This window comes from Dromaius novaehollandiae, chromosome 9 (assembly GCF_036370855.1).
Source record: "Dromaius novaehollandiae isolate bDroNov1 chromosome 9, bDroNov1.hap1, whole genome shotgun sequence".
NCBI classification, from domain to species: Eukaryota; Metazoa; Chordata; class Aves; order Casuariiformes; family Dromaiidae; genus Dromaius; species Dromaius novaehollandiae.
Window position 1 is genome coordinate 10,969,638 of NC_088106.1, and position 11,551 is coordinate 10,981,188.

The window sequence follows — 11,551 nt, forward strand, 5'->3', positions numbered from 1 at the left end:
AAGACAAAAATCCAACTCAAACTAATTGTAGTTTTGTCCGGGTAAGCTCTGATAAAGATTACTGAGTTTTCTTTTTATTCTATCAAGAGCAGGCTCTTGGGCTCTTTTGACTTCAGAAAAAGTTACAAGTTACTGATTTTTCAAAACAGATTTCACTTGAATTCTTTCTCCTTTCCCATGACTGCCTTTGTGACACTGATGTAAATCCATAGTAACCCAAATGGAAATCGTACTAATTAATTTTATCATTTTTTACACCAAGGCTATGTGGAAACCCTGAAAACTGTTGCTTCATTTACTAAGACTGTTCATTTTTTCCCCCACCAGGGACAATTTATCACTCCCACACAAGGAACCTAAGGGGGAGAAGGCCCCAAAATATTCCTTGGTCTGGAATTTCACAGTATGCTCTTCATACTATATCTGTGATTTTTAAGTGATACTTATTTTAGTGATAAAGGCACTTCCTGAAGCCAGTATGTCTTCTAAGGCAGGAGATCATCTCCTTGTACTGACTGTCTTCTAAACAGATTCAGAAGACTTTCAAAAGAAATGAAAGATCTGCTGATCAAAGGCTTTGTGAGCTTCATTAAAATAGTAAAAAAAGTGATGCTATTGTGGGAAAACGAATGGAACAAGTGCCTAGAAGAAAGCTGAACCTTTGGCTCAGTCACAGTCAATACAGACACTGGGTAATGAAGATTGCACCCCAAAATCACCATTGGGTTGTCGGTCGGAGATCAGGCTGCTTGTTTTGTGCCATGCAAAGCAGAGAGCTCGTACACCCCCTTTCTGCTGGGGTACGGCAGCTCTCCGTGCCGTTATGAGCAGGGGAGGGAGGAATTACTTTAATTATCGAGCTTGCAAGATGGAGATGAGTAGAGCATGGAGCATGGATCGGAGCTCCGCACAGGGGTGGCTTTTGGTGTTTCCGAACAAAAGCCTGCTTGTGAAGAGAACAGACGCGCACAAAGTCCAGCCCAGCAGCCAATTTTCGGTGGCTTTAATGGGAGCTTTTCTTGCATACAGACTAGGGACAAAACAGCTGCATTGTACACACGCGAAGGCGTCCTGCCGCTTCCCGTGTGACTGAGGTGTGGGTGAGGGGCAGCAGCGTGAAACAGCTCTGCTTGGGAAAGTTTTACCTGCCGAAAGAGGCTTCGGAGGAAATATCTGAGGATGAAGGATTTCTGCGGTGCTTTTGTATGTTTTACACAGCCAAGCTTTTTAACAGAGTACAGACAGAGCCTAGAAATGTTCGCAGTTGCTCCCAAGTTAAGGGTTTTGTCCTGTCGAGGACATTATCTGAGTATAAATCATTATCTGAGTATAAACCAAAGAGTTTTCGGCTCTGAATAATTTAAGTGAAAGAGTTAGCCCTAGGCCAGGTGCTCTACTTATGCAGATGGTGAAATAAATTATTCAGAAGAGGAGACAGGTAAAACAGATGGGAAAGGCCTCCAAAACAAGACACCCAGAGGGCAGCTGTTTTACAGGTCCCCTGTGAAGCACCTTCCTTACTAGGAGGGCTGTGGTAATGAGTCAAGCAGTGGTGTTAAAAATGAACTTTGCCTTGTTAATTCACATGGTGGACACAGGGAATATGGGCAGTGATGCCTAGAAGCAATCGCCGCTGTCTTTAAGCCTGTGTAACCCATGCTTTAATGTTTAAGAGTAAATTCTTGAAGGATTTGCCTTATCAGGAGGAGAGAGGTTCCTAAATTATTCGATTTTGAGAATGAACATCAGCGGGGAGGGGGAAAATAGTCTCATCTAATTTTACCCATTTAGTCCAAGCTAATCACCTAGGCTCCCTGTAGCTGGCGAAAACGAGTGCTTCAAGGGGCAGTTCCTCTAGCCTAGGAGATGCGTCTGAGGGGTGAACAAATCACACTCTGAGTGTCATCCCGCTGCCTGTAAGGGAAGAGCCTCAGTGATGAAATTTGATTAGTTTAATTAAACACCTAATGTTTAGACAGCTAGACTTCATAGAGGGGTATCCTATTCTAAGCCGCTTTCCAAAGCATGGGCAGATGCCCACCAGAGTAATACAGAGGAGCAGCTGGCGTGCAGCCGCTCTGTGACATCAATTTCTAGAAGTTTTTGTAACATTTTGGTCTGGATAATGTTGAAGTGATTTCAAGAATGATTTCAACTACACTCCTCAAAATATTGACCTATGTCATCCAATTGCATTTTGTCTTTCCACACATACACAGATTTTTAATTTTCCTTAAACTTCTACAATTTGGAGTAGATTTTTTCAGACAATTTGGGATTCTTAGCACTTCTGTTTATGGTCAAATGTGTCAGTTTTTTATAGAAACCATCATTTCAACTGTGATAAATAAAGCCCTTTGATATTAAAAATACTCAAATAGTCCAGGAACTTATGCCAAAGCAATGAAAAGTTCTAAATTATCTTGCCATTTCTACTGACAAGTGAATATTTTACTGGCTTTTACTGTCAGTCAATGTTTGATTTTTTTGCTAATGACAATCACTAACTTTACTGATGGTTGGCAATGTAAGGGAAGTGTCATGAATGTATACAAAAGCTGACAATTTTTTTTTTTAAAGAGACCAAATAAACAAATCACTGCAGACCTGATTTTCTAAATTACATTCACATAATAGAGCACCTACTTCATACGAATCATTGCTCTGGTTATGAGGGAATAAATTGCCTGTGCAAATGGCAAACTAGATGTGTAATTGGCTGTGTTTGTATATGTAGTTACACATTTTGTGAATAGGAGCCTGGTACTTTCCTGTGCCCTGTAGACATACTACCCCACTAGGGATACGGTTTTATCAGGATGAGACCAGCTCTCTCTCTCCTACTTCTCTGCCTCAGGAGTAAATGGTGAAGAAGAGAAGGAAAGAGGAAGGAGAGAGCTGAGCACGAGAAAGTAGGGAATCGATGAACGATATGACTAAAGGAAAACACTGTGAGGAAGGAATTTATATGGATCAAACACTGGGAGATCCTTCTTCTTGAATCATTGCTAGAAACTGGCACTAAAGTTGCCATATTCCCACTGTAGTCCTGGAGACTGACTTGCTGCAAGAACTTGAAAATGTCACTGCATCTCTATTTGCTGTATTCCCTCTTTGTCATGTTACTCACTGTGACTGTCTGCCCTCTTTCTATTTTAATTCTGGCACTTAGCATAATGAATCCTCAACCTTACTGGGAGTCTTGGTTGTAAGTGTAGCACAAATAATACTGTTGCAGACACTTTTCTTGCAGAAAGCACATTTGTACATAGATCTGGTATAGCAACACCCTCTATGATCTTTAGGTTGCATTTCCATTCAAAAGGTTTCCCTGGAGAAAGCACATTGTTGCTGCTGTGGCAATACAAGTTAGTATAACAATTTCTCAGTGAAGGAGTGATCTAAATCTACTGGAGACCTTTTAAACTTAAAGACTTTTTTCAACTATGGATTGTCACTTCTTGTTTAAGTCATGCATTTATGATGTCTCAATAAATTGTGTGAAAGTGGATTAGCAGCAAAACAGGATTGTGGCTTCACTAAAAATCACAAAGCTGTTACAAAAGTGAAACCCATTATTTGATCTCAGCTATCTTTAAAGTTAGCACAGAAGGACACAAGCCTACCCATATAAACAGTTCAATTTTTTCCTTTTTGACTTCACTCCAGTGTAAAAGTTCTTCTTGAAATGACACTGTGTGTAGATATTGTTTCCCAAAGTACATTGAAAATGATCTTCTCTGGCATCCCAAGCAAGTTTCTGTTTTTTGGTCTCATAGGAGTTTTTTTTAAAAAAATATTGTTAGATATTCTTGCAGTCTACAGGCTCTTCTCTGAGCTGAGATTCTCTTTACAGTTGATCAAGATATTATGTAAGACAAAGAATCTCAGTTATTTTCTAGTTAGGCAAGCATATATGTTAGCTAAGGATGGTACTCAGCCAATAAATCTTTTCTCTTTCTTTATGCTTCCTTTGATCTCCATGAAGGATTTTGCTCTCCTCTTAAAAAAAAAAAAAATCTGCTGATGCCCATCGTTTCTGATTCTGTCTTCATATCTTTCCTGCTTTGTCACCATCGTTGTGGCTTCTTGAATTCTTTCATTTGCTAGCTACTCAGATATACTTGACGTATTCACTCTTCTTTCATGTCTCGTTTTTTTTGCCCTTGTTCTCATCTTTAATTAGCCTTCTTTTCTGGCTCTTCCTCCTAAAAATGCAGACATTTTTGGTCTCAGCTGTCCTCAGAGAACTGTTCCTCAGTTCTACCTACCTCCAATACTGCAGTATCTCTTTCTTCCCTTCACAGTCCTTGCTGGTATCCTCTCCAGTCATTTGCAGAGTTGCCAATGTCTCTTCTAATGCCATCTTGGATCCCCTTTGCTCTACTCATTTGCTGATCTACCCTATTACCAAGGAACACCTCCCTGGTCAAAACTCTTGCTCTTTCTTGCATCTTTGTTTGTGCTACTGTTGTTCATACTGATCCCTTCATTCCATAGTCTTTTCCTAAGTGGTATCTTTTACTAGCTTAATGATTATCACTAGTCTGCATGCCTGTCTGTTCCCTACATCTCACAGGTAGCCATGTTTTCCTTCTGTATAAATGAGACGGTTTTTACACAGCAAGGATAACCTACAAATGCTACTTAGAAACTCTTCTCAAATTATGTGATCACCTTGCAAGTCCCTCTATTTAGTCTAGTTCCTTTTTATTTTGAATTCCCATCCTAGAGGAAAAAAATGCACACACACACACACACATCTGCATTAGCAATGTGGGTTAAATTATCCAGTAGTTCAAGAAGGGATTGTGGTTTCACCTCATTAAAAGATTTTTTCTTTTCTTATCGGCTTTATAATCAGTAAATGAGAAAGATCACAAGTGTCGTCTCCCAAGTCCTGGGGCAGTATGAGGGAAAACAAGAAAGCTATTCTCTTAGCAATTGCTTGTGATGTCACTGCAGATAAAGGAGTTTTCATTTAGTTTGTTGAAAAACAGTATCTGCATAGAAAAAAATAATGCAGCCAACAATTCTGGATTGGCACAGACTATGGGAGAAATAGGATGTACCAGTAAACAATCACCTACTTATCAGTAAATCAGAAAAACCCAACCCTAGAGGGTCATTTATTTTCTGCACTTTTGAATCCCTGTTTCAAAGCATTAGAAAATGTTTAGGAAGTGGTTTTATGGTAAGTTAAACTAATTTGGCTGGTGTATATGAACAATTCAAAGGGCTTTGCAGGCAGATGTGGGTTTAATAACGTCCCTCAATGCAGGACACTTCTTATTTAACAGCTGCAATCAACATTGAATGGGTCATTTAAACAGAGAAGAGGTGTCATTTATCCCTTTATTTTGAAAGCTTTAAATACATGTCTGTAAATCAGTTTTCTAATATTCAGCTTAATCATTTAGTACTGTCAAGTAAAATTCTTTGCTGTTGAGGTCAGTAGAGTCAGGATTTCAGTCTAACTCCCACAAAATCAGTTGTTGTACGGATGCTGAACATCTGGATTGAGCTAGTGGAGGCTATTCACAGATGATTTGATACCACTATGATACTGTACACACACCTGAGAAAATAATTCAGTTCTTACTTGGTTCATTTCATTGTAAATAGTACCTTGATTAAACACAGGAAAAGAAAAACCTTAAAACTATTCTAAGAATGACTAAGATTCTCTCAATATTATTAAACTCAGAAAACAGTAATACTCCTGATGTGATTGAAAAGGATGGTGGTGGATATTGCTTTCCTTTTGGCATGTCATCCAGCACGGGAAAAATAGTTATGTTCAGCTGAGCTGAAATCTAAATAACAATGGAACTGAGAAAGGTATGTTTGAAAACTGTTGAGAAATCTGACCGGTATCTTGGGAGTTTCTCCAGAAAAGAAGATAAGGAATGCTGTTCAGGAATTTCAGTTATGATCTTTCTGTATTACAGGGTGTAGTTGTCACCTACGGTAATGCACGCACATTCTTGGATATAAAGTGACCTTTTTAGATAGCTTTATGTTGGTAAATTCCAATCTATAGTCAAACTGTCTTTAGTGCCTGATCCAATTTTTACAGTAACATTTTTGGTGAAAAAGTGGCTTGTGCATCCTTTAGGGGCTAGATCTAATAACTTTTCAAGAACTTGAAACTTTTGGCTTTGAGCTGTGGAAGAAAAACTCTGCTTCTGATTTGATGCATGGTTTTATGTCTGTTTTTAAATGTCTAGAAATTAAGAGAGGCCTGCTTTTTATAAGTCATTGAAATAGCAGGTTTTAGATTCTGCTTCTATTAAAGTGAGTGAGATTTATACAGTTCAGATCAGGTTTAGGCTGGTAAGATGGGGTATTTTAAGAGTAAATTCTGCAGTGAATCTTTAATAGTAAACACAATCAATAGTTACCACTGACCATCTAATGATTTATGTGCCTGTTTATCCCAATGCACATGGTTATATGTGATCACTGCACAGTAGTGAACTTCATCTTAAAAGAATACATTATAAACAAATTATATACACAAGGAGTAATTATTGAAAGTCAGAACTTACTTACATGTTGAAATTTGAACTAAATCCTATTTCATGGCAAGGTTGTTATTCTTTTGGGTTTTTTTTGTTATTCTTTTTGTCTTTTTAGAGATGGAAACTTCTCTAAAAAGAGGTTGGAAATCCAAATTACTTTTCATGACCTGTCATGAAATATTTCAAATTAGGTAAGTAGATATGTGAATCCAAATAACTTGTTTTGATGAGGGAGTATCATTTTCATGATCCTTTCGGATGGACATATTTCTTAGGTGGATCCCTCTGTTCAAGTTCTTTGCTTTTGGCCTTTTTTTTCTCTCAAAGCCTCTTTAGATGGATGTAAAAATGTACTATGCAAGCACCAGCTGTTATCATCAGTTATCCAATATTTGTATTGTTTACTTACTAATATTATCCACTATAATTGATATGAAATACGTGATTTCTACTGTGACTAGTAACAAAATTCAATCTCTGTCAACAGTGGACAAGATTTGCAATGTAAACTCCAGGGGGCAAGTGAGAAGTCCCAGGTTTCAAAAGAACTTCTCTGCACTAAATTATCTAGGACAAAATCCTATCCCACGTAAGTCAACAGATAAAATTCTTTTAACTTCTGTCATCAGGTTTTCTGTATGAAACATGTTTTTAGGTACTTAAATAAAAACAGAGCTCTTTTTAAAACATGGCCTCTGGTTTAAGCAGGTCCATATTGAAGACAAAATGAGAGGTGCACCAAACACATTGCTGTGTAAGGGTCAGGAGCGAAATGCAGAATTTCCAGAGGACCAATCCAAGTCGTCAAGGTGGACACACCAAACTGTCCAAGGAAGGCACGTTTTGTGCTCTTCAGGACTAATAATTGCATTTGTCTGCGGCCTTAACTTATTATGGGTGTTGAGAAGAAATAATGCATGAGCCATCTATTAGTCTCTGTTCAGTAATGTTAAGGTGAGATTTTTGGAGGCAGACAGGCATGCATAGTAGGCAGCCGTTCATGTGCAAGGTACACGTGTGTTCACATCATGTTCAAGGTACACACTCTTCTTTTTTAGTCATGATGTTTTAGTCACGAAAAGGTCCCTTTGCACCTTGTTATTTAAGGTTGCAACAATGCCAAAATAATTCTGAAAGCCTTAAAATCAAGATTAACACATTCAAACCAAATAAAAAGAAAGTGAGAAGGTGACTGAAATGATGGAGAGAGATGCTTGTAATCTGAAGCAGTAGAGCTATGGAAGGCCTGGGTAGTAACGTATAACTCTTATGTGGTCTGCTGAGAAGTGCCAAGCTGTGGATTTGCTATGACAAAAAGCCAGGAAAGAGGCCATAAAACTGGCATCCAGCAAAGATGCTGTGTTACTGCCTTGGTAGAGTTCTACAATTTTTAGCTCATGGCACAGTAAAAGGAGGAAGGAAGAAATCATGGTTTCTTAGTGCATGTACCCTTGCAAAGTCTAGGGAACCAAATTCTGACTGGCCTGTTGCACAGTAAAACGTTCACTTTTCGCCAAGACGTGAGGCAGTAGCAGTTATATGGACATGGGGATGAAATTTGTCTGGGGAAGCTATGGAAGAACAAAAACGTGGAAGTGAAGAAGGAAAGACCAGTCTACGGAGGCTCATGTGGGGAGATTGGTGCAGTGTTCTCTGAAAACATGGGCCCATCCCTTCCCCAAAGCCCCCCACTTTTGAAGGGGGGCAGGGCCAGTGTGCAGGGGATCTGCTGGTGGACAGTCTGTACGTACATCATGTGTGCAAAGAGACTGCTTGGTCTTTTGCCTCATGAGACTTGAAATGGACCTGCTGACTTGCTGTTTTCTAGATGACTTCCTATTTTCAAGAGGTCTCCTTACCCAATATTGTCGGAGGAAAGCTTAAAATGTGGCCCTTTGTATCACAATCAGAAGACTCATGATTTTGAAACCATGCAACATAGTCTGGTTGGTATCATTTCTGAAGACACAATGAATGGAGGAAAAAAATACATATGATCCTGTATAAGTGAGATATTTTCAAAGTGTTTTGCTTTCATCAAAAAATATAGTAACACTTTAGATCTACTGTAACAAAAGGCAGCAAATGTTTTAGCTTTCACGTATATAAATGTATAGTGGAAGCTATTATTAACATACACCTTGCTGTAATGATTCATGGAAATATTAAGCAGGATTATGAGACAAATAAAGGCATAACCATTCTCTTAAATCATGTTACAGTGATCAAACAGCTCTGTGCAATACCCTAGCTATTTACTTACAACAAGATAAAACATGATTAGTGCACATTACCAGTGTGGTAAAATGAAAATAATCTCAAAGCACACATTACCCAAGCAAGAGCACTGAGCTGAAATAGAGCCAAGTAATAAATATACAAACACTCATCAAAGAAGTTATTAAAAAATTATTATGAATTTCATCAAATAACTGATGAACTAATGTATGCCTGCATTTGCTGATTCAGGAAACCTCTAAATTCTGCTTAATTTTAATCATGTAGGCTAATAGTTTTCAATACAAGGTCAACAGACTCCTGGGAGTCCATCGTCTCCTCCTAAGAGGACCCGTAGAGGTAAGGAAGAAAAGAAAGCCTTTTAAATTCAGTATTCTGCTTTACAAGGGCGGCAAATCAAAAAAGGGGTGAAGGCTGCTGATGTAAGTAATCCGCCTCCTTGTCCATCCAAAAGCCTAAGTGTGTGAGATTATGGAATTAAAGCACTGTACACAAACTGTACATTCTTTCAACTTGTCCTTATTATGCCTACTTATTTTACTGTTCCAATAGTTGTTATAATCATTGTGTTTGTTGTACAGAACAGTAAACACCACGGAGTATCATGGAATAAGGTCAAAGTTGAGTTTGGAGATGATGGAGAATACACTATTCTTCCCAAGTGATGTCAGAAGTTTTTATTAAGCCCAGATGCTTGTATGTATTTTATTTTTAAACCTTTAAAGTTTTACAGGATGATAGCCACTGTCTCTAATACAACTCAGTGTGTCCTGTCCTTAACAGTCCTACATTCTGCATCCAACAAGTCATTCAGTTAACATGAAAAGTGATGAAGAGACTTTGCAATTTATGTTGAATTATTTCACACAGCAACAGCCTGTGTGATGGCATTGATGTAACAGGTGCCCATGGCTTTGAGGAGACATGAAAGGTAGTTTAGCTCTAGCATCCATTGGGTATGCAGTCCTAGACAGAGGGGACAGGGTTAGGAACTAAGGATGATATAAAACACAAGAAAGATAAGCTAGTGATTGGGTATTAACTGGTAGTTGGAAGATGAGAGTTAAAACTGAATTAGGATAAAAATTCTGGCTGAAATTCTTCCCTGTTCTGCTGCAGAATTGCCATGTGGCCTCGAGAGAGTCACATAGACCCAGATCGTGTGAAGGCATTCAGGCTCCTAACTTCTCAGTGAAAGCTATGGAGATATAAGCACCTAAATACCTTGGTGCTAAAGCCCTTAATCTCTGTTTGCTTCAGCTGCCTTCCTGTAAAATGGGGATAAATAGTGCTTCTCTCAGAATAAGTACATTTAAAAGGTGTGAGGTTTTGAGATATTATGGTAAAGAGGCCATAGAAGTAGCTCAAGCAGATGCTTTTCATCAGGTAGAGCCTTCAAGCCAGCATAAAGCTTCAGTTGTTGCAGCATTTATATTTCTCAGCAATCGTTTGTATTTTTATTCTATCTGTGCGAGAGCTCTGCTGAGGCCATCTTTGGTGTCAGTCGTCACTATAGATTTTGCTTCTTTTGTTGTGTCATGGAAAACTCTAGTCTCTTTGCCTTAATCTGTTTGGAGTTCAAGACAGTAAAAAAATGTATCTTTCTTAGTAACCATCCAGAATACGAACCAGACGAATAATTATATTTTAGATGAGTTTATTATAATTTTACTTTTTCCTTGAAGAGTTCTGTTTCTTGGACCACTTTTCCCAGTTGCATGGCCATGAAAGGAAATGCTCACATCTGTTTTCATTGTTCGCATTTTTTGGCACAAAGATCAATTTTTTTTTTTCCAAAAGGAAAAACACGACTGTGCAAAATAGATTCAGATCTCTATCAGGTACTTTATAAAACTAATGGTAAGTCACTGCGCTTACCACTGGGCACATTAGATTTCTATCTTGGTTGCAGTTAAATGCTACTGGAGTACCTGTAGCGTATTAGTAATATCATTCTATGCAGAACTGAAATATTCATGCAGAACTGGCTCTGTACTCCTAATTATAGGTCTTGCCAAAGGGAGAGGTGAGCTGGTCCACAGAATCATTAGGAGAACTGTATGATAAATATAAATATGGGTAAAGCTAAAATGATGGAACACTAAAGACTAACTATTAATTCTTCTGAGTCATCGAAGCTTCTGTATCCAGAATTATGGATCTCTTTACTCAAATAGGAAATTATGTTCTCAGCATAGGGAAACATTTTGTAAGGGTAGAAGAGAAAACCGACAAAAGAGTTTCAATTTCTCTCCGAGACATGGAGAAGAGACACTCCTTTCTGTAGAAGGAGCAAGTGACTGTATTATGGTCAGGTTCTAAAAATCACGTGGCAACATCTGAGTTCAAAATTTGTTTTTAAGTCTAAGACTGGGAGATCTGGGACAACCATGCTGAAGACTAGCCAGCAGTGGCATGGCAAAGTAATCTCTGCTCACACATACAGTCCACTGCTTCTCTGGGTATGATTCTGTGAGGCGCTGGAGATCGCAGAGAAGTATTCAGCAGCCGCAATTCTGTTTAAACCCTGGGAACGGAGGGTGCCCAACACATCGGGCGTGTAGACGCCAATGTGCATTTAAAGTATACACCTAACAGGCTTGGAGGGTGGATTTTCAAACTCTCAGAAATCAGTCAAATAAAAACCAGTTTCCTCCATAGTAAGAGTAAGTGCTACTTCCTCAGTTAAGATTATTTCCATGCTAAGTTGGAGTGGATCCATGTTGGCTGCAGAGTTCTTGTAAGAAATAAGGTCAAAATGTGTTTTTCTAGTTGGGAAACTGTACTTT

General features: G+C 38.6%; 1 long non-coding RNA gene across 1 annotated transcript in view; it reads left to right on the plus strand.

The window, feature by feature from the left end:
• Positions 1-7,111, plus strand: part of LOC135329209 (uncharacterized) — a 271,333-nt gene extending 264,222 nt beyond the window's left edge. Inside the window, exon 4 of the long non-coding RNA XR_010390579.1 lies at positions 7,012-7,111. This is a non-coding gene — a long non-coding RNA (uncharacterized LOC135329209). The remainder of the gene's footprint in view (positions 1-7,011) is intronic.
• The last annotated feature ends 4,440 nt before the right edge of the window (positions 7,112-11,551 follow it).